Here is a 22,655-nt window from a genome sequence, read left to right on the forward strand (position 1 = left end):
ATAGAGCCTCTGATAGTTTATGTGCACGTGTCTGTGCTGATGTCTGTGTGTGAGGGATTGTGCGTGTGTCCCTGTGTGGGTGTGGATATATGTGATTAGGGTGAGAGAAGGTGGCGTAGGGCAAAGCTGTCGACTCTAACGCCATTATAGGTAGAACAGCATTAACAATAATGAGAAAAGAAATCCCTCTAAAAGTGATGTGAACGTGTGAAGCAATGGGGTGCCAGTGGGGAAGGCAGACTCCTGATTTGGAGCCAATCAGCTCACACTCCGATAAAATGCAGACTATTATGCTGAGGACCCCTTAGGGTCATTGTGATGAATACTGACAGGGTCTGGCACAGAGTGAGGGCTCAGCGATGCTGGTCTTGAGCTGGTGGGAGTCGGCGAGCAAGAAGGATCATGGAAAGAAGAGAACCCTTTCCCTTCAGACCTGAAGAAGGAAGAACTCTACTCATTAATAATGTTCAAAATTCTTAAGAATATGAAAAAAATGTATATAGATGTATAACTGAATCACTTTGCTGTACAGCAGATATTAACACAACATTGTAAATCAACTATACTTCAATAAAAATAAATAAATAAAGGCACAAGGCAAAATGTTCAAAATTCTTATACTGTGTGTCTCTTAACATTTCAGAAATGTAAACTCAACAAACCCTCAGGAGCAAACTGCAATCTGTTCCTTCTTCTAAAGATTTTAAACTTGTAGCAGCTGTTGGTAGTGGTCTTCGATGTCCTGGCGAGCCCGCCCGGTGCAGAATGTGTGAAACCCTGGGAACTTGGAGGCAGCCAGCAAGAGAAAACCCTTTGGAGAGAAATAAAACTCTTAACAATTCCTGCTAACTGTGCTATGAAAGGTAGAACACTGTTTCAATTACCAAATGTCAGCTCTCATCCCCACTTATGAGCATTGGAAATAAAACGAGGCCATAATCACACAATCTGCGGAAAAACTGACAAATACATTCCCAGTACAAATGATTTATTGAGCCAGCGCAGCCGCAGCCTGGCTTCACTCCTTAATGGAAGCTGTAAAAACGGTGCCCTGTGCTTCAATAACCACAGTGATTTCTCACAAACCACTGATTAAGCGAGAGAGGAGGCAAGCATTTTGGAAACTCCAAAATATCTCTGAGAGTTGGAGATCTCTCCAAAATGATTCTCTATCTGCTCAGGTGGCCTATTAAAGAATCGTATAATGGTATGTCAGAAAGGACCTCTCACAACTGAGGCCATTTCAGAGATGAGAAGAGGTTACGTGTTAGGCAGAGGGCATGCAGTGGTAGAGCTGGGATGAAACCCAGAGGCCCTAATTTCCAGTCTTTTCCACAATCCCCCATAGCCTCACCTATTAACAGGATATAAACAAATGTGGGCCATTAACCTCTTTTAATTCCCCCTTGAAAGCTAATCGAGTCAATATGTTACTGTCACCAACAAGGTAATCATGTGGTAGCAGTTACTCTTGATCAGAAAATTAATAGGTTGGGTAATAGAGAAAGAATGTGCAAACCATTCAGCTCTTGGGCATAATATGGACAGAAAAGTCTAGGTGAGAATCCGAGGGTCTGAGTGATGGCATTTACTCAGGAGGGTGCTTGTGGTAGAAACTTACAGTCCTTCTCTAGAGCCTGGGGTCATTCAAGTTCTTTTATACCCTAAATAGTAAGAGGGAAATTGCCTAGAGGTGCAGAAAATTGTAAAATTAAGGCTTCCAGAAAAGGAGATTGAGGAAGCAGGAAATAGTAGAAACAGCAAAGCAACCTAGAAAAGAAGACTTAGAATAAAAGATAATAAGTATATTCTTGCCATGAGAGTGTATAGGTTAACGAACCACTTAAACTCATACCTCATTATAAGTCTGCAAATTATTTGTGTTAATCCTAAACCCTAATTTATGCTACTCTATTTATCATTTAAGGTAAATAACTGAGACTCCCTGAAGCAGAGATTATTAAACTATTTTGAATGACAGAGTCTTTGAAAACTCAGTGAAATCCATGGATTCACTCCCCAGATAAGTTCACATCTATACATACAAAGTGCCGTATATAATTTCAGAGTATTCAAAGACCCTTTTGAAAGTTTATCGTTGGATCCCAGGATACGGTAACCTGTACTAGACTGAGAAATTTTAACCAGTTATTTAAGTATAAATATATACCCCAAACTCCTGAAGTTGCTTCACTCTTTGAGTTTCTCAAAACTCCTGTTCTAAACACACTTCTGGTGAGAAGCTTCATCCACCTGAGATGAATCCTAATGTTTCTGTCCACCCTCCAAACTTTCAATGCGTTGCACTGTACATATTCTTAAACAATACCAGGACTTTTCATCTCTTTGAACCATCTGCTTCCCAAGCCTAGGCATCATCCTTTTACGTGTAAGTCTGTTCATGTACATATGTGTGCAGAGGGGCATGTGTGTGAATATTTACATGATGCAATATCCAAAGCATAATCTTTTTGATGTTCCATTTCTTTATAATTTGAGAATATTAATATCTGTCATATTTATCTCAGAGTTGCTAAGAAAATAAAATGAGATCACAGATGGGAACATTCTTATAAGAATTTATAAAGAATCATAAAAATGTGTGGCATTGTCACTATCAGTGTCATCATATTGTCGTTACATGCAAAACTTAAATGCAGTTTGCAAGCCGCAGTATCATTCAGGAAGTTAGTTTAAAATGTCTGTCCACTTGTAAAATAAAGATGCTATAACTTTCCAATTATATTAGTCATATTGGCAATACCCTCTGCTCCAGAAGAAGGAACCGGTCACAGCCTGGGTCCATTTTATAAGCCAATGAACAATTCTGTACCCCACAGGGCTGACATTTAGTGGGTTCATGGTGGCATCGCTGTACTGGGTGTTAGCCCTCAACATCTGTTCTGATCAGTTGGTGCCCTAGTCAGTTATTAAATATTTTTAATATTCCTCCTGGCACCAGCTATGTATGAAACACCATGCTGGGAGCTGCAGGAAAAACAAAGCAAAACACATATGAGAAAGACATGGGGGCTTCCCTGGTGGCGCAGTGGTTGAGAGTCCGCCTGCCGGTGCAGGGGACACGGGTTCGTGCCCCGGTCTGGGAAGATCCCACAAGCCGCGGAGCGGCTGGGCCCGTGAGCCATGGCCACTGAGCCTGTGCGTCTGGAGCCTGTGCTCTGCAACGGGAGAGGCCACGGCAGTAAGAGGCCCGCGTACCGCAAAAAAAAAAAAAAAAAGAAAAGAAAGACATGGCCCGTACTCCCCAAAAGACAAGAACCTGATTGTGGAGCTCAGTCTATTAATAATACAAGGTACTTAGCATTTACTTCCACGTATGAAGGATTTCAATAGATCAGAAGAGGCAGTCACTTCTAGAAGAACTGGCGGGCAAGATTCCATACAGTGGCCCCAAGGAAGACCAACCCAATGCTGGTGGTCACCTGGCAGCTCCACGAAAATGCACGTGTGGACAGAGAAAGAAACCAGCCTGCCAGCATTACAAAGCGACAGGAAAAGCGAGAGTCTTTGCATTTTATTTTACGGATGGCTTCTTCTTCTTCCCCCTACCTCCAGGCAGAGATTTAATTACTTTAGAAGGGTAATTTGAAAAGTTCTTTAAGACCTCCAGCCATCAGGTGCCACAGGAAAGATAAGTGCTATGCCTAACTGTATCTATTTTGGCACTGTGGGTAAATGCACCATTCGATTAGATGGACGAGGCGCTAATTTCACGGTACCAATTTCTGTTCTATTAATTCTTAAATCTGCTAAGCACCTCTGCATTTGCCTCCCCACTGCTATGATTTAATATGTACAACCCGATTTGGAGTTTAATTGTTTCTTGAGTGAGCTAAAATCCAATATTTGTAAAATGCATCCATTTAAATGAAACCCCAGCAAGATTCTGCCTCTTCCTGCAGCCCCGCGGGTGCCGGCTTCGGTTCCGCTCTTGTGGAGCCCTCGCTGCTTCACGACACCGATTCCATTAGCAGGGAGAAGGCCACAGCCGCCTGGGGACCGCCCTGCCCATGGCCTTGCGTTCCCGCCAGCCCTCGCCTCCCTGCTCTCTACCTTGGCTGAAAGAACTAAATGCGACAGGAAAAACGAGTATGAGTGTCAAGAGCCCATCCCCCTGCCACCCACAGAGGAGAACCTGCCTTTGCTTTCCTGGATCGTGAAGCAAGAGCCTAGCTGGACTTTCACCAAATTGAACAGAAACAGGAAAGAGAGTGAAACAGACAAGGAAGCAAAGAAGTCCCTGTGACCTGAGTCATTAGAGTGGAAGCAGGAGCGGGGAGGCCGATCTTTGTATGGGAGTCAAAGAGATGTAAGGAAAGGCAACGGGGCTTTGAAAATTTGGTGCCTTCTTTGGCATTTTCTCAAGACTGAAGTCAAGATTTAAACTGCTTTTCAAGTATTATTAGATGCTGGACCTGAATTTCTTTGAATGGGATGCTGCAAAGAGCGTGGGCCTCAAACTGGTTTACAAAGCAGGCTCTTGGTGAAACTGAAGATTCACGATTCATTTCCATCCCACGTCTGAGGGGCAGAGCAGAGCAGTATCAGGGCCTCACAGTTCCTCCTCACCGGCAGGATCAGGCTGGCCAGGACGTGGCCCAATCTTACGCTCTTGCAGAAGGCCAATCTGTATGTTTACACAAACCCATAGTCAGGCTGGAACTCAGGAGCCTCTCGAATCATCCCCTTCCTTGATGTGGCTTCCCCAACACGACCCTTTCTTCTCACCACCTATCCCTAGCCATTCCTAATAACTTGAAATCTTTACATTTGTCCCAAGATATCCCTTCTGGAAACCTGTCCTGTACATTCATCATCTTCCCTAAGGCCAGCCCCCTCCATGAGGCCTGCCCAGGTCACTTCAGTGGCTCAATCATTTTTACTCTTTCTAAAAGCTGGACTTCTGTAGCTATTAATGTATTAGAAAAGCATTACATGTGAGAGGCAGTAAGGAAAACAGCAAGGGAGATGTAAAAGATAAGGGTGTTTCTGTTGGGAGTTCCAAAATACTATCAATAAAACTTAGCAATTAACTGAATGTGACACTCGGATGGACCCCCTTACTCCTGGTTACCTGTGGCAGAATAACGGCCCCTCAAAGATGTCTGTGACCGAATCCCTGGAACCTGTGAATATGTTACTTTATATGGCAAAGGGGAATGAAGTTTGCAGATGGAACTGAGGTTGCTACTCAACTGACGTTGACATGGGGAGATGAATCTGGATTATCCAGGTAGGCCCAATGTACTCACTTTGGTCTTTGGAAGTGGAAGAGGGAGGGAGAAGAGAGACTCAGCGAGATGGCAGCATGAGACGGACTTACCGCCGCAGGATTTGAAGATGGAGAAGGAGAGCCATGAGACAAGGAACGTGGGCAGCCTCTAGAAGCTGGAAAAGGCAAGGAAACAGATTCTTCCCTAGAGCCTCCAGAAGGAATGCAGCCCTGCAGGCACCTTGATTTTAGCCCATTGAGACCCACGAAGGACTTCTGATCTCCAGAACTGTAAGACAGTAAATTTGTGTGCCTTTAGGCCACTAAATTTGTGGTAATTTCCTACAGCAGCAATAGGAAACTAATACAGCACCCTAGACCCCACTGTCCTGCCTTCCCCAAACCCCAGCCCCAAACCACGAGCCTTGCCATCAGCAACTTGGAACTAGAGGAAATCCTCGCTCACATTTTCACAGAAAACTTTGTGGTCCAAACAGGGCCGGCAGAGCACTGTGAGGACAATATGGGGTCAATGATACAGCACACTTGGGGTGTTCAAGGCTCTGTTGACAAACCTGGGAACCTAATTGTCGCTGTTTTTGTGAGGAAAATCAACCCTAGTGCCAAACATCCAACTTTCTGATGAATGTTAGGAATTCCTCACACTGGTGAGTTGGGTACCGCCTGTGATCTGTGCTGGTGGTCAAATGAGAACCATCAATTCAGACTCCAGACATGCAGGAGGACAAATTATTATGCATTTTCACAAGTTTAAAATCCTGGCTTGTGATCTGGTCCAGAAAAACAATCTGCTTTAGCAGAGGCCTGTGCACTACGTGAGCCTCAGGTCGAGACAGGACATTTCCTCAAAAAAGAGAAAAGTGCCTCCTATCACTGACTGAGATGCCAAGTCAGTGCATCACATTACCCGAAGAACATACTCATGGCTAATGCTGTTTTGCGAAAGAGCACATTGAACCACTCCTGGAAACGCTTCTTTAGAAGGACATAAGCTAGAATGTGATTCTAGACTCACGTTTCATCAGACAACAGGGGTCGGTATAATAAGACACGTGCTATCTATTGATGACATTTGGTGTTCAAATCAAAGTATAAAGTAGATATTAAAAAACATGTTTTATTATCTTCTCTTCTAAGTACAGTAAGTCCCTACATATGAACCTTCAAGTTGAGAGCTTCCAAAGAGACGAACGTGCCTTCACGTGTCCAATCATGTAAATTAGTTCATGTGTCTGGCATACGTTGTCACATGCGTGCATCCTCTACAAGTGGTTGTGCTTTTGTGTGCTTTACTGTACAGTACTGTATAGAATACAGTAGTACAGTAAGTATCTTTATTTCAAGCCCAGGATGTCTGGAAGCAAGTGTAAAAGCAGCAGTGATGTAGCTGGTGCTGTTAAGAAGCGCCAAGCAATGATGGAATTGGAGGCCCAGAGGAAGGACGAAGAGAGACAAGAGGAAGAGGTAACTGAAGAACTGAAGAGGTTCATGACACAGGAAAAAGCAAGGGGATTTTCTTTATTTGAGGAGGCACTGTTAGTTTTTGAGGTACAGGACCTGAATGTAGAACGGTACACGAAGTTTGCAGCAGCCATTCAGAATGCAATCCAGTGCTACCCTGTCATCTATGCTGAGAAAAAAAGAGCTACCACCCAGACATCACTGGATCGTTTTTTCAAGAGGGTAGATAGAATTGAATCCCGCAAGGAACCAGAACCTGTGCCATCCACGTCAGGCGTGAGTGACACTGCAGCTTGCCCTCCATCTCCTATTGCTGAGGATCCTTCAGCACTACCATCTCCCACCACCTCTCCCTCCTCCAGTCAGTAACTCTTCTTGCCTGTTCACGCGATGCCAGCCCCTGGATGCCAGCTGTTGCACTGTACTACTGTACTTTTCAAGGTACTGTATTGTAAGATTAAAAATATTTTCTTTATTTTTTGTGTTTGTTTTTTATGTATTATTTGTGTGAAAAGTATTATAAACCCATTACAGTACAGTACTATATAGCCGATTGTGTTAGTTGGGTACCTAGGATAACTTTGTTGGACTCACGAACAAATTGAACTTACGAACGCGGTCTCGGAACAGAACTCATTTGTATGTAGGGGACTTACTGTAGCGTGAGCTTATGTCTCAGTTTTCCTCAGCCAGTCTTAGTTTTCGTCTGCTGCCTCTTAATTATTACTGATTTCCCCTTTCACTCTCAAAACTGTGCTCATTAATTACAAAGTATATGGTCACTATACATATAAAAAGCTATCATAGGTTTCTCACGTGTTTTCTTGAGTACAATTCCTTACAGTTTCTCTTGCATGTTTCAGAGTTGACTCCATGGGGGAAGAACAGGAAGAGAGGGGAAAGGGTTTTAACTGAGAAATAGATGATTTTGTGAATATATAAATTTTATATATTAATATATAAACTAGTAATACAATGCAACCAAGTAACAAAACTATGCCTGACTGTATATATACATGATATGTGCATAATAAAACAGACAAACAAACAAACAAACACTCCCCAGTCCTTGCCTTCCATTATGAGTCTTATCATCAGCAGCTTGGAGCTAGAGGAAATTCTTGCTCACTATTAGTAAGAAATGCAAGCTTATTTTCCCAGAAAAACATTGCTGTCCAAGCTGGTAGAGCTCTTTGGAGTCAATAATACAAATCCATAAGACATACATATACATAATTATATTATTATATATAATATATAAGTATGTAGCAACCCCATATATATAACTTATATATATAAGTTATGACACAGTATGGCTCGGTGACCAAGCTAAAAGGTTTTGGTGAGTCTGACAAGAGTGTCAGCTCTCACCATGTCTATTCAACATTATACTGGAGGTCCAGCTAAGAATATTAGGCAAAAAAATCGAAATAAAAGGCCATCCATATTAGAAAAGAAGTAAAACTATCTCCTTTTGTACATTATATGATTTTGCATATAGAAAATCTTAAGGAATCCACAAAATCAAAAGAGTACTAGAACTAATAAATGAGTTCAACAAGGTTACAGAATACAAGATCAATGTACTAAATCAATAGTATTTCTATATACTAGCTATGAACAATCCCAAAAAAACAAATTAAGAAAACAATTCCATTTCCAATAGCATCAAAAATATTTTAAAATAAATTTAACCAAAAAGTGAAAAAATTTTACACTGAAAACTACAGAATACAGTTGAAAAAATTAAGGAACACTTAAATAAATAAAAACACCCCATGTTCATGGACTAGAAGACAATATTACTAAAATAACAATACCCCCTCAAATTGATCTACAGATTCAACACAATCCCTATCAAAATCTTGCTTTTTTGAGAAATTGACCAAGCTCATCTTAAAATTCATATAGAAATGCAAGGGATCCAGAATAGCTAAAACAATCTTTAAAAAAGAACAAATTCAGAGGACTCACACTTCCCAATTTCAAAACTTATGATGAAGCTACAGTAATCAACACTGCTTTATACTGGCATAATGATAGACAGATAGATTAATGAAATAGAATTCAGAATCCAGAAATAAATACAGACATTTATAGACAGTTGACTTTCACCAATTGCCAAGATAATTCAATGGGAAAATCTCTTCTCAAAGATAGGGCTAAGACAACTGAATATTCTTATACAAAAGAATGAAATTGGAGCTCAACGTCACACCATATACAAAAATTATATACACATGATCTTAAAAAATATATCAAAATGTATCAGAGATCAAAATATGTGTTAAAAACTATGAAACACTTAGGAAAAAACATAGGAGTATATCTTTGTGATCTTGGATCAGACAGTGTTTCTTAGACATGACACTAGAAGCAGAAGCAACAAAAGAAAGAAAAGATAAAATAATGTCATCAAAATTAAAAAATGTTATGCTCAAAGGATACTATAAAGAAAATGAAAAAACATTCCACAGAATGGGAGAAAATAATTGTAAATTACATACCTGATGAAGGTCCAGTATACAGAAAATATAAAGAACTATTACGATTCAACAATAAAAAATAAATAGCCCAATTACAAACTGGAAAATTATTTGAATAGACATTTCTCCAAAGAAGATATAAAAATGGCCAATAAGCACATGAAAAAACATGGAATTACCATATGATTCAGCAAATCCCCTCCTAGGTATATACCCAAGAAAATTGAAAGTATATGTCAATGCAAAAACTTGTACATTAATGTTCCTATCAGCACCATTCATAATAACAAAGAAAAACACCCATCAATGAGTGGATAAACAAAATATGGTGTATTCATACAATGGAATTTTATTCAGCCATAAAAAGGAATGACGTACTGATACACACTACAACGTAGATGAACCTTGAAAACATTATGCTAAGTGACAGATGCCAGTCACAAAGGTTTACATACTGTATGATTCCATTTATAGGAAACATCCAGAATAAGCAACCTAAAGAGACAGAAAGTAGACTAGTTGTTACCAGGGTCTATGGGGTAGGAAAGAATAAGCAGTGGCTGCTAATAGGTACAGGGTTTCTTTTGGGTGATAAAATGTTCTGGAATCAGATAAGGATGATGGTTGTACAACTCTGAAATATACTAAACCACAGAAACGTGCATTTTAAAAGGGTGAATTTTATGATTTATGAATTCTATCCAATTTTTTTTTTAAGAAGAAAAGAAAGAAGAAGAATAGTAACACCTCCCTCAGAAGGTTGCTGTGAGGATTAAAGATAAAGACATAAAGCAATTAGCATAGTGCCAGACTAGAGGAGGAGGAGGATGGTGATGGTGATGATGGTGATGGTGGTAATGATGGTGATGATGGTGATGGTGGTAATGATGGTGATGGTGATGATGGTGATAGTGGTGATGATGGTGATGATGGTGATGGTGATGGTGATGATGGTGATGGTGATGATGGGGATGGTGGTGATGATGGTGGTGGTGATGGTGGTGATGGTGGTGATGATGGTGATGGTGATGATGGTGATAGTGGTGATGATGGTGATGGTGATGATGGTGATGGTGATGATGGGGATGGTGGTGACGATGGTGGTGGTGATGATGGGGATGGTGGTGATGATGGTGATGATGGTGATGGTGATGGTGATGATGGTGATGATGGTGATGATGGTGATGGTGGTGATGGTGGTGATGATGGTGGTGGTGGTTGATTATGGTGGTATCACCTTAAGGAATATCTTGCGCTCACGGGTTTAAGGCCTAAATTTAAAACCCAAGAGCAACCCATCTGCACTCTGCTTTATCTTTCCTCCTCCTCTTCTTTTCCATGCTTCCACCCCACTATTTCCAGCTTTTCTGGATCTGGCCCTGGTTCCAACTCTTCTATTCAATTCACTCCAAATACCTGTATCTGACCCCAAAATAATCTCCTCCAGCCTTTTCTCCTGCTTGACTGGCCAAGTTAGGATGTGTCAGAATTGTCCCAAGTAGCTGCATCTTCCAATATACAGCACTAGCGCAGAGACTGGTTCAACTCACACCCACACAGAGACAGAAACTTCAGTGGGTCATGTGAAGAGAGGGGATAATTTTGGAAACTAGGAGCCTGTGTCATCCTTTTAATGAAATAATAACAGACTTTTTGATTTGCACCCATTTGCAATGTTACTGCTCACAGACAAGCTTCTCAGAGAAGGTGATTCATCAGTCAGCCATCCCATTACAAGCCATGGAGAAACAAATCACCATGCTGCACACATCATAAAGATGGAAATCAAGGAGGCTGTTCATTAATGCAGATTAGTTTGAAGCTTGGCATAGCTTTGCTCTGCTGAGATTAATACACACACAAGAAATTCTCAGTAGGCCTTGGGTCCTTGGTAATATATAGTCCTTATTACTTTGCTAACTAATGAACCTTCAAGCTCAGGAGAAGCAACTTCCAATTGTCCACGTTCTCTGCAGATGGACCAGGGATCAGAGCTTCCTGGAGCAGCCTTCCTCATCAGACCCTCTACCCTCAGCCACGGCACCTCTGGCCCATCTCTGCCATCCCTGAGTTGGTTTGCTCTTGCCAAAATGAAAGAATGATCCTGGGTTCAAGGTCTCCACAGATACTTTTCAACCAAGCAACTGAACACAAAGTAATCCAACGAGCTAATGAAAAAAAAAGTTAATGGCAAAAGATGGTGCAGTGTGTCGTCCCTCAGCATCAGAACAGAAATATATTTTAAAGAGAATCTCAAATCCCATAATCGGAGAGGTTGATTAATGGGAGAATTTCGGGCTTTGAGAAAAACAATGGAGAATTTTTTTTCTTTCTTGGTCAAAGGAAGGAGCTTTTCAAATACTTCAAATCACACCGTGCAGGCAGCTGTCTACTGCAGTCAGATTGGAGCTGGTTTTGATGTCTAACCTAATTCAAGAGAATAGGCCAGCTCTGAGTAGACGCACTGCTGCTTACACGGTAGGCTGCCTCTTTGGTTTCTTTCCTCCACTCTTTATTCCTCTTTTTTTTTTTCTTTTTCTCCTCTCTCTTTCTCTATTTTTGGTCACAATTCCTCCTTTCATGTGTCACTGTGTTCATTCTTTCTCCATAGAATTTGCATAATAAAAATATAAACATTGCACAAAACAAGATGTGTAGCTTTAATGACACTAACCACCACAACAAAGGCAATCATTTGTGAGTGTTTCTTAAATAGTAAGCCCTAAATCTGTGGTCCTCAAATTTTTTTGAATGTGCCCCCATTTGAGTAAGTGATTTTTAAATGTCCCATCAATATACGCATATATTTATTTATAAATTGTGTACATGTACGATTACTATATACTCTATATAGTACAGTATAAAACTGTACTATAAAATTTTACAAAAAATTTTAAAGATAAAATTAAAACAGGGGTCAACTAACTTTTTCTTAAAGCACCAGATAATATATATTTTGGGCTTTGCATGCCATATGGTCTCCTTTGCAACTACTTAACTCTGCCACTGTGTCATGAAAACATCCACTGACAATATGTAAACAAATGGCTATATTCAAATAAAGCCTTCTTTACAAAGACAAATGGTGGGCTGGATTCAGCCATGGGCCATATTTTGCCAACCCCTGAATTGAAAAGTACATAGTAGTAAAAGTAAAAGTCCCAAGTATTTTTTCTCCTACCCACTTGGAGGCCACTGCCCAAGATTATGAGAAAGAATATTAGACTTTTCTTAATTCACCGATTCCCGATGACTACTACAGAATATAATCTGCTCTGTTATTTCTATACACTAAGACAAAGAGTACAAAGCACAGCTAGGATGAGACAGAAATGCTAAGCTCTAGGCTGAGCTCACTTCTAGATATATAATTTACTCCACAAATTATATTTCTCACCAACTCTGCAGTTCAAATTCATGCTTCAACAAAATGTCAAATTTACTACGTGTCTTGGACCTTTCGAGTTCCTGGCACACAATCAAAGACATAGATGTCACGTTAGAAAATTCCAAGGGACTATTGAATAACGAAAAAGAAAACACCAAATAAAAAGCAATAAGACGTGTGTGTGTGTGTGTGTCTGTGTGTATAAAGTTGGGTAAACAAATACTGTCATCTCGATCTTTAAAAATGTGATTGCTGATGCTATTGTGCTGAATCCATTAATCTGTAAACAGGGATCTTGGAAAATTTGGACATATTATTTGAAGTCATCTGTAGTAACTCCGGCTGAAACTGGAAAAAAAAGACTGATGGGTGTACAGTTTTGAGTATCAGGCCAGATTCACTGATAATTTTTTTATCTTGCTTCACTGGTGCAGAAAATCTTAACACTGCAGTGGCATGTTTAGAATGTCAGTGCAATCAAACCTCTCAACGCAGAGCTCTCTCTATGATGCTCTAGTAACAACTTCACCAAACAAAATGGAAGCATTACTTTAATCATTTTAGTCAAATTGAATGTGTCAAGGAGAAATACTATGAATAGAGGCAGCACTAATTCAAAAACATGCCTTCAGTCCCAACAATCCCGAGTGAAGCAGAGAAAAGAGATTGCATGGCTCAAGAAGATGCTAGCAATTAGGAAACCTTGGTTCTAATGCAGTTCAAATGCAATCCATTTCAATGTTTTGAGCTTCAGTTTTCCTATTAATATGATAATAATACATGACTTACACAGCTATTGGGAGATTAAAATGAAATAACACACGTGAAAGTGCCTCACAGAGGGTCTGGAAAACAACAGGTGCTCAATGAATAACCTGAGTTTTTTCTCCTTCTTTCTCCTTTATGTATCTCAATATTATCATCTCTAAAACAAATATATATATATATATATATACATATACCAAATTTGCATGATAACTAGGAATGTTCAAGAGATAACTGATAAAGATAAAATGGCTTGCAAAATGAAAAATTCTCAGCTCATGGAAAATGTAAGTACAATTAAATATTAATCCAAGGGCTTCCCTGGTGGCGCAGTGGCTGAGAGTCCGCCTGCCAATACAGGGGACACGGGTTCGTGTCCCGGTCCGGGAAGATCTCACATGCCACGAAGCGGCTGGGCCCGTGAGCCATGGCCGCTGAGCCTGCGCGTCCGGAGCCTGTGCTCCGCAACGGGAGAGGCCACAACAGTGAGAGGCCCACATACCGTAAAAAAAAAAAAAAAAATTAACCCAAATTATCTTAATATATTGCTACCCCTTAATACTCCACAGAGGATATCTTCTGGTCACTAAAAGGAAAAGAAATCCTGTATATCTCCTTTTCAAAAGATATTGTCCCAGCTTGAGGCTAAAAATCCCTCCTCTGAACAGGTATTTTCCATGTCTATGAGCAAAGGCTCCTCCTTGTGCCATTTTAGACATCATACAAGGAAAAAACTACACCCAAAGACCACTTTTCTGTAATTATATCAACATCAGTCCTGACATGCCCAAACCCAAGGAGATTAAGAAAAATAAAAGAGAGAAGCAAGTCTTTTTTCATCTCCTTCTCCAGTATCCCAGGATATCACCACAGGCCCCCAGAGCTTTTACATGTTTTACCTGGAAGCTGGTGGTGATCCATCAGGAAGGCCAAACAGCCTGTGTGTTCATAACCGAGTATCATACGTAACCTAAAATCTCATCATTACTCTTTTAGTCGTGGATAAATTCACCAAGTATTTCTGGGTTTCCACCCTTCAAGGCACGTGTCGGATTGCACTGCTTACTCCCTTTCCCCGTGGTTGGGTGTGGCCCTGTGACTGCTTCTGACCAATGAGTAGCAACTGGAAGCCCCAGGTGCACCTCAGACTAGAGGATTTAAATGTCAGTGGGAGACCTTCCAGAGCTCTATTTCTCCAAATATGGTGGCTGCTCTGCCAACCAAGGTGAAGACACAGAACCAGAGCCCCATAACCACTTCGGGAGAGATGTGTGGCATGAACATAAAATAAGCCTCTCTTGTTTGAAGTCATGAAGACTTTGAGATCACTTGTTAATGGAGTATAGCACAGCCTATTCTGACAGTTTCTCCAACAAAGCTAGTCATTGAGTTTCCCTTAAAGGCAGATTCTAACTCACCTGTTATCAGTAATTAATAGACAATCAGTTAACCAACTAACACCAGGAAAGAGCATATTTTTTAAGAAATGAAACATGGATAAAGGCAGAAATCATTAACACTCAGTATTCTGGGAAGGCAGGCCAGAGTGAAACAATATTGGAAATTCCTCTGCGCATATAATGGCCTGAGAGTTATAATATATCTATAGTTAATAATTAGTATCATTATAATTGCAAATATTTAATGAGAACTTACTATATATTAAACATTGTGTTAAGCGCTTTACAACAAAGATATTTCATTTAATCCTTACAATAACCTTATGAGGTAAAAAACTATCCCAATTTTACATGGGCAATGAAGAAAGCAACAAAAAAGATAAGTTACTTACAAGTCTGTCTAAAGTCAAACTAGTCTCTCAACAGTAATAATAATAGCTATAAAGGGATAGATGATAGATAAATCAGAAGAAGGAAGGGAGGAAGGAATGAAGGGAAGGAGGGAGGGAGGAAGACATAATGATTGACGTAAAAGCATATGAATCGTCCCTTACTTAGCAATATTCAATATCTGTATTCCAGTTCTTGCCAAAGAACATAACTTCAAATTCTCTATTCTCTGATCTTACCTAAAGCTCAGTGATAAGAAATCATTTTTCTTGAGGGACTGCCTACAGAATAAGCAGTCTACCCCTTTTTTGAGATCAATAGCTCTTAATAACTAGGAGGCAGGCACAGACTCCCTTATAAATCTTATGAAACCTATGGACGCTTTCCTAGAAAAATATATGTACATAAAATTTTGGAGGATTCGTAAACAGTCCCTCAAGTCTCATTATGGATTCCTGAGGGGACCCTCGTTGCTAAATGCCTCTTCCTAGTGACTGTCCTTGGACCACTGGACCTTGCCTCTGTTAGCACACATTCCCAGGCACATGCTGGGTCCTGTCCTGTTCCTGCAGGGTTGAGGCTTGATGGAAATGAGCATTCTGATGCATGCATCTGGTAGAAGCTGCAATCCAGATGATGCATTCTCCCCCCAAGTGTGTAAAGAGATACAGGCAGGAGGATGTTTGGTGAGTGTGGCTTCTCAGCTCAGGTTGACGGTGGTGTTTCCTGCTTGTCCAGGGTGAAGTCCAGCCAGGCCAGAGGACACTGTTGTACTAAACCTCTTATGCCCCAAGCACGCCATCTTGAAACAGCAGCATAATTACTTTATAGGGTTGTGAAACCAATCCACTACATTTCACCACCTTAAAATGTTGCCCTTTCAGGGGTCAAATTGCTTCTTGGCTTTGACCTATCCACCCCACTCTGCAGTCTAATCTTCCTTGTACTCAATCTTACCAAGTCTAGACACAAAGGATGTGGGTCCTTCCCACAGCTGCTGGGAGAGGAAATCCCTCTCTCAAGAAGATGAGTGCCAGTGTAACATGAAGTGAGAAAAGCGGGTAATAGCTTTCCATGCAAAATGAATAATTTCTCTCTCATTGTTTATAGAAACAATGGAAAAAATACCAAAATGCTAATAGTAATTACCTCTAGAGGGTGAGATGGATAGAGTTTTATTATAATATTCATTGTTTATTGAAATTTTCTACATAAGCCTACATTTATAATGTTTATAGCCAGAAAAAAATTGATGCTAAAAAAAAAAAAAAGTATGTGAGAGGGCTTCCCTGGTGGCACAGTGGCTGAGAGTCCGCCTGCTGATGCAGGGAAAGTGGGTTCGTGCCCCGGTCCGGGAGGATCCCATGTGCCACGGAGCGGCTGGGCCCGTGAGCCATGGCCGCTGAGCTTGCGCGTCCGGAGCCTGTGCTCCGCGACGGGAGAGGCCACAAGAGTGAGAGGCCGGTGTACCACCAAAAAAAAAAAAAAAAAAAAGTATGTGAGAACTATTAACTCTTGCTGGCATCTCCAAATACTCTGTTGGCTCTTACAATAGAGGCGGACAAGAGGATGGACACTTATGTGCTAATAATTTATTTCACTTAATCTTTACAACAGGCCTATGATATAGGTGTTATCTGCCTTTTTAACCGAAAGGGGAAAAAACTGAGATTGATGGAGGTTTAAGAAGTTTACCCACAATCACACGGCTTGAAAGTGGACACTTTCTACTATTTCTCAAATGGCAGAAAGAGCCAAACAATGAAATCACTAACCTGACATTTTACCTTCCAAGTCTCAGAAATAACTGGTGAAGAAAACATCTGTGTTTTGTGGACTGTGCCCAGGCGAGGGAGGAGATCAAAGTTTCCCTCTCTTGAAAGCCAAGGCCACCAACCCCTTGGATACATGACTTCTCTCCATGCAGCACAGGAAAGTTTCAGAACGGGGAGAGGTGTGGGAGCTGAGTCCGGTAATCGAGTAATGAGCCTTAATGAGGAGATAAGGTCACTGCCTGCAGGGGCAGAGAAGACCACGAGACAGCAGGGACTGCTCTAGAACACAGGCTCCCACGCAGGTCTGCCAGCTTTCCATTCCTTCCCCAAAGATTCCTGGAGAAAAGCAATGCTTCTCCTTATTGCAGGACCATGCCCAGTGCCAGGAGCGAAGCAGTGCCTGGCCTGAATTCGCATCACATGGCTGCATGGCTGTCTCTGTGGATTGGAGACTGATGCTTATGAGGCCAAGGTTGCTGTTTCACCCCAGCTATCTTTCTGTAAAAAGAAACTCTGAACGATTTAGAGAGTCTGCACTGCCAATCTCTACCAGCTGTCTCACAGATGCCCATGTTGGACTAAAGCGTGGCTTCAGGGAGACTGAAGGGGAGCCAGAAGAATTACTTTTGATGGGCCATCTTTGACATCTGTGACTTTAAAATAATGAGATGTTTGGAAACATTCTGTATTCATTAGAGTGTCACTGATTCTAAAAGCGTACCAAAAACTTTTCATCTTCCCAAATCCACTGTGTGACAATAAAGAAACAGAAAAGGAAATCAACTTGTAGAGGCACCAGGAATAGGGAAGAGTGGACCACTGACAGATCAGAAATGTTTATAGCCTTCCAGAAGTTAAAAAGGGGATGGGATAGTACTTGTCAATAAGTAGAGGGAGGAAGACACAGCCCAGGATATGCTGAGGAGAAAACTCTGTGGTGGTGGAAGTTGATCTTCCCTGTAGATCTGCAGGTTTTTCATGACTTGGAATATTAGTTTCCTATTGCTGCTGCAGCAAATTACCACAAAACCCAACTTCTGCTCCCTGGGTTCTAACCTCCTGGGTACTAAGTGTCAGGCTGCAAGCAAACAAGTTTCTGCCAGAACTTACCATTGTGTACTTGGGTGTTTCTCCTGAATAAATCATTCATTCCTAGCTCTAACACATCTTCTCTGAAGAATGCAGAAATTCTGTAAACCACCTATTACCCTGACAAAAAGCATTTTCTGCTTAGAAAAGCTAGTGTGGATTCGGTTGCCTACCTTTGGGGATTAGGAATAAGAGTGAAGAGGTTATAAGAACAAATGGTTATGTCTTTCCTTACAAATGCTTCTGTATTGTTTTATTTTTTTGTTCTGTGCATGTATTACTTCGAATAGAATTTTTTTTTAATTTTAATGTAGCAATGAGAAAAAGAAATGAGGCTTTTTGTCTAATTCACAGGTTTAGCAAATCCAGATGGGCCACAAACATATGCACAGTTCTCCAATTCACCCCTAACCAAAGAAATGCAAAATTGAAGCTATGCTGTGCCCATCAAACTGGCATAAATTTTGAAATACCATACTTACTGCAGGTTGAGGTGTGGAGAAATTGTACTTTCAGGTGGAAGCATGAAATGTTACAGCCTCTTGGAAAAGCAATCTGGTAACACTGATTAAAATACAGATTAAAATTTTAAATATATGTGCTCTTCAATTTAGCAAACCCAGTCCTTGAAATCTATCCCGCAGAAATAAATAAAACCACCAGAACTCAAGAACTGTTTGTTATAGTATTGTTCATAGTAGTAAATACTGGTATTAAAAGAAAGAAGAGGGCTTCCCTGGTGGTGCAGTAGTTAAGAATCCGCCTGCCAATGCAGGGGACATGGGTTTGAGCCCTGGTCCGGGAAGATCCCACGTGCCGCGGAGCAACTAAGCCCGTGCGCCACAACTACTGAGCCTGTGCTCTAGAGCCCACGAGCCACAACTACTGAGCCTACGTGTCACAACTACTGAAGCCCATGAGCCTAGAGCCCATGCTCCACAACAAGAGAAGCCACCGCAATGAGAAGCCCGTGCACCACAACAAAGAATAGCCCCCACTCGCCACAACTAGAGAAAGCCCGTACTCAGCAACAAAGACCCAACGCAGCCAAAAATAAATTTAAAAAGAAAAAAAAAGACTGTATTAGATTCCTAGAGCTGTCGTAACGAAGTACTACAAACTGGGTGGCTTTAAACAACAAAAATTTATCATCTCACAGTTCCAGAGGCTAGAAGCCTGAAAGCAAGGTGTTGGCAGGGCCATGCTTTCTCAAGACTGTAGGACCAACGTGTTCCATGCTTTCTCGCGGCCTCTGGTGTTACCTGCAATCCTTGGCTACAGCTGCATCCCTTCAATCCCTGCCTCTGTCATCACACGGCCTTCTTCTCCCTGTGTGTTTCTATCTCCACCTCTTTTTAGAAGGACACCAGTCGTATTGAATTAAGACCCACCCTAACGATCTCATCTTAACTTGATGGCATCAGCAAAGACCCCATTTCCAAATAAGGTCACATTCACAAATACTGGGAGCTAGGACTCCATATCTATATCTTTTGGGGGGACACCACTCAGTGCATAACATAGACCCTTCAACTTCCCATTCTTTATCTCATGAATGATTAAAGCTGTTTGTTCCCCTGAAAGTAGCTAGCCATAGGGGAAAAAAAAAATTTTCCAATGCAGACAACTGACTGAGGCTTCCCCTGCTTACAAAAGAACCCCAGCTATCAATCACCCCATCTGCAATGCTCTTACCCCTCCCTATAAATTCCACTTGGCAATTCCACTCTGGTCTTTGGATCTGGGATACTCTCTCTACTGTGGCAGGCTGGATATATCCAACTCCTTGCTTGTTCAGTTTTTGTCTTTGACAGCGGGTAGGGTGTCACAGTCAAATTCTCTCATGTATTGTGAGTAATAACTGACAGGGGGGCTGCGGCAGCGAGGGCTGATGGTAGATGCTTGGTGGCACGTGCCGTAGAGAATACCGTGGTGCTCGGCCCGACGCCCCCCGCAGGACCACTGCACTCACGCCCTCCTTGCTGAGGACATCAGCTGCGGACAGCTCCCACGGTCAGCTGAGGCGGGTCTCTGGCTGGGGATTGCTTCAGCTTAGTCACCATTCGTACTTCAAAGACTAGACAGACTAATATATTTGTGGATTCTCACTTCCAACTATAGGAATGTTCCTCCTCCACCCTCCAGCAAATACAAAAAAGGGAGCCAGGCCTGGTGTTGCCTCTCTCGTGTGCTTTTGTGTGGCAGAGAGCAGAAGTTGAGAGGCACCCAGGGGTTAACACTCCCTTCCCCCATCTGGACTTCTGTGTCCAAGACCCATGGCTCATTGAAGTGATTAGGCTGAAGGTCCCAAGGCAAAGGGGTGGGGCTGAGCAGGGCCTCTGGAAGCAGCCATATCAAAAGCAGCTGGTATCTCTTTGCAAAAGAGCCTGGAAAGGAGACAAAGTTTTACAGCCTCTTAAGCAGAAATACCAGAGTTGGCTCAGGGATGCTGAAGAGACCAAACGTTAAGAGAGGCGGCCTTGCCAACAGTAGCCAAAGACGGCATGCAGATGCTTGACAGGGAACCAGGAAAGCATCCCGCCTTCCAGTGGACCGTGTAAGTTTGAACAGCGAGGATCTTGGTCACCATAAGGACGGGTTATAGACCAGAGGCCCTGCTGCCATCCCCGCTGCCCTGATCCTTGTGTACCTGCACGGAAATGGAACAATATTCCAAATAGGACTGAGATCTGATTTCTCACCCTCTAAAGAGTTAAAGCTCTCAGTCAGAAGAAATTTGGTTTGTCAAAACAAGACATTTCTTGCCCGCTGCGAGTGTGAATCAAAATTTTAACTGCTATAGAGGCAAATACAAGTCAGCCCAACAGCAGTATATAAATAAGACAGCTACCAATTGCTTTTTTTTTGCAGTGGTGCCCCCCAAGCTCCAGCTCAGAGGTCATGATTAAAGCTCTCTGGAATCCACGGTTCAGGGAAGCGCGGTGGGTCGCCTCTCCCAATACCCTGACAACAAACATTCCTCCTCTCCTTATTTGTCTTGTGGATGATACCTTAAACTACCATCTCTGGGTCTGAGTTGACTTAAGTCCAGTTACACAAGTAGAGGCTCAGTGGGTCTTTCCTGCCCCCATGGGGAGTAGGAAAAAGGACTGGAGTGGCCCTCCTTCCCGAGAACCCCTCATGAGAACCTTATGAGAAGACAGACTCTCAAATGCATGTGGCAACAACAAACCAACTTGCAGGTGTCGGGGAGAAAGGCTGGTTGGCTGCAGGAAAGGAAGAGGAGGGGGTTTTGGAGAGAATGAGCCCCTTCCCAGCAAGCAAGCTTGAGTAGTGGGACAGTCCTTCTTCTGTTGTTTATTTGCTCTCAAAAACATTGAAGGTCTATTTCAAGGCTTTCACAGCGGGTGCCTGTCTTCCTCACATGGTTGTCACCTGCTGTACTCCCCCCTCCTGCTAGCCCAAGTCACTGAGACAATTCAGGCTCCCCCCACCCGTGACTCCCCCTCTCCCCCTCTGTCTCCTGAACTCCGCTTCCTGGTGCCCCCATCTGCCTGTAATCGGTAGAGCATCCTTGTGGGGTGCTGGGGGAAACGCCCTGGGACGGAGCTCTGTGTCACCCCCCTTTCGTGACCCTGGAAGCATCTTAGGACAACAGTTCCCACACTGTCCAGCCACTCTATTCTAAGAAGAGTGTCATCGGAATCATTTAGACTCACCTTTCAGGAACTGGAAAGTCCGACTCCATATAAATCAAAATCCAATCTCACATGCAGCGGAAAGTCTCTCCCCTTCTCCCAGCTCAGGCCTGACCTGTAGCCTGAGACAGAAAGAGCGTGGTTGTCCCTTCGCGCCCCCTCTCCTCCCTCTATCTCTCTCTCCGGGTCCCCCTCCCTCCTCGAGAGTTGGAGTCAGCAAGAGGCCTGAGAGAAGGGGCACATTCTGACCTAACTGGGGCTGTTCCCCTTCACCAGCAACACCCTCCATGTGACTGAGGCTGCATGACCCCAGGGGGCCTCCATGTGGTACAATGCCCGGACAAGAAGGACGCCTCCCTGCTGACTTGCCCCTTCATTCACCCCATAGCTTTTCACAGCTGAGAGCCGTCACCTGGCCAGCCACCCTCTTCAACCAGAAGCTCTGTTCCACAGCATCCACTTGGTCCACGGGAGACTCACCAATCCTCGGCAGGCTAAGCGGTGCAGAGGCAGGCAGCCCAGAGCCCTGACAACACAGGCTGGCCCCACTCACCTCCATCTTCCAGATTTCCCCTGCAAGCAGTAGGTACCAGTCTATAAGCTCACAATTCCTTCTCTCACCCAAGGTCTTGTGTCAAGTTCTCCCAAGAACTCCCCTCCATGCTCTGTTCTATGGGCAGCCCCAGAGCAGCCTCACAGCTTCAAGGCTCTTCTCTCTTGTCTTAGGAGAAGTGGGTGGGAGCGTCTGGGGAGCACAGAAGTGTGGAGCGGGGAGCAAGGATCGTAGGATGACCTGGCCACCTCCAAGAAGGCCCTGCGTAGGTCTGGCAACTCCTTGGCCAGATCTGCAGACCGTGGGAGTGATTGGGTCATGTCGTTTTCAGCTTTGAGGCTTCTGTAGAGAATCTGAAACAAGAAAAGTTTTGCAAGTGATCCTGCTACATATTCGTATTCCTAATCCTTCAAAGCCCCACGCCAACCCTCAGCC

General features: G+C 42.6%; 1 long non-coding RNA gene across 8 annotated transcripts in view; it reads right to left on the bottom strand.

Annotated features, from left to right (window-relative positions):
* The window catches only part of LOC113607324 (uncharacterized), a 150,207-nt gene that overhangs the window by 19,987 nt on the left and 107,565 nt on the right, over positions 1-22,655 (bottom strand). For 3 of the 8 annotated variants that reach the window (XR_003427878.1, XR_003427882.1, XR_003427877.1), the window contains exons 5-9: positions 22,080-22,573; positions 21,689-21,789; positions 18,491-18,572; positions 4,437-5,409; positions 663-811 (exon numbers count right to left, since the gene is read on the bottom strand). This is a non-coding gene — a long non-coding RNA (uncharacterized LOC113607324). Of the gene's footprint in view, positions 1-330; positions 434-662; positions 812-4,436; positions 5,410-18,490; positions 18,573-21,688; positions 21,790-22,079; positions 22,574-22,655 lie in introns of all 8 variants that reach the window. The other 5 variants (XR_003427879.1, XR_003427880.1, XR_003427885.1 and 2 more) reach the window with 5 other exon arrangements.

The sequence above is a fragment of the Aethalodelphis obliquidens genome, unplaced genomic scaffold (genome assembly GCF_003676395.1).
Source record: "Aethalodelphis obliquidens isolate GAN/ISIS:26980383/991018 unplaced genomic scaffold, ASM367639v1 scaffold47, whole genome shotgun sequence".
NCBI lineage: Eukaryota > Metazoa > Chordata > Mammalia > Artiodactyla > Delphinidae > Aethalodelphis > Aethalodelphis obliquidens.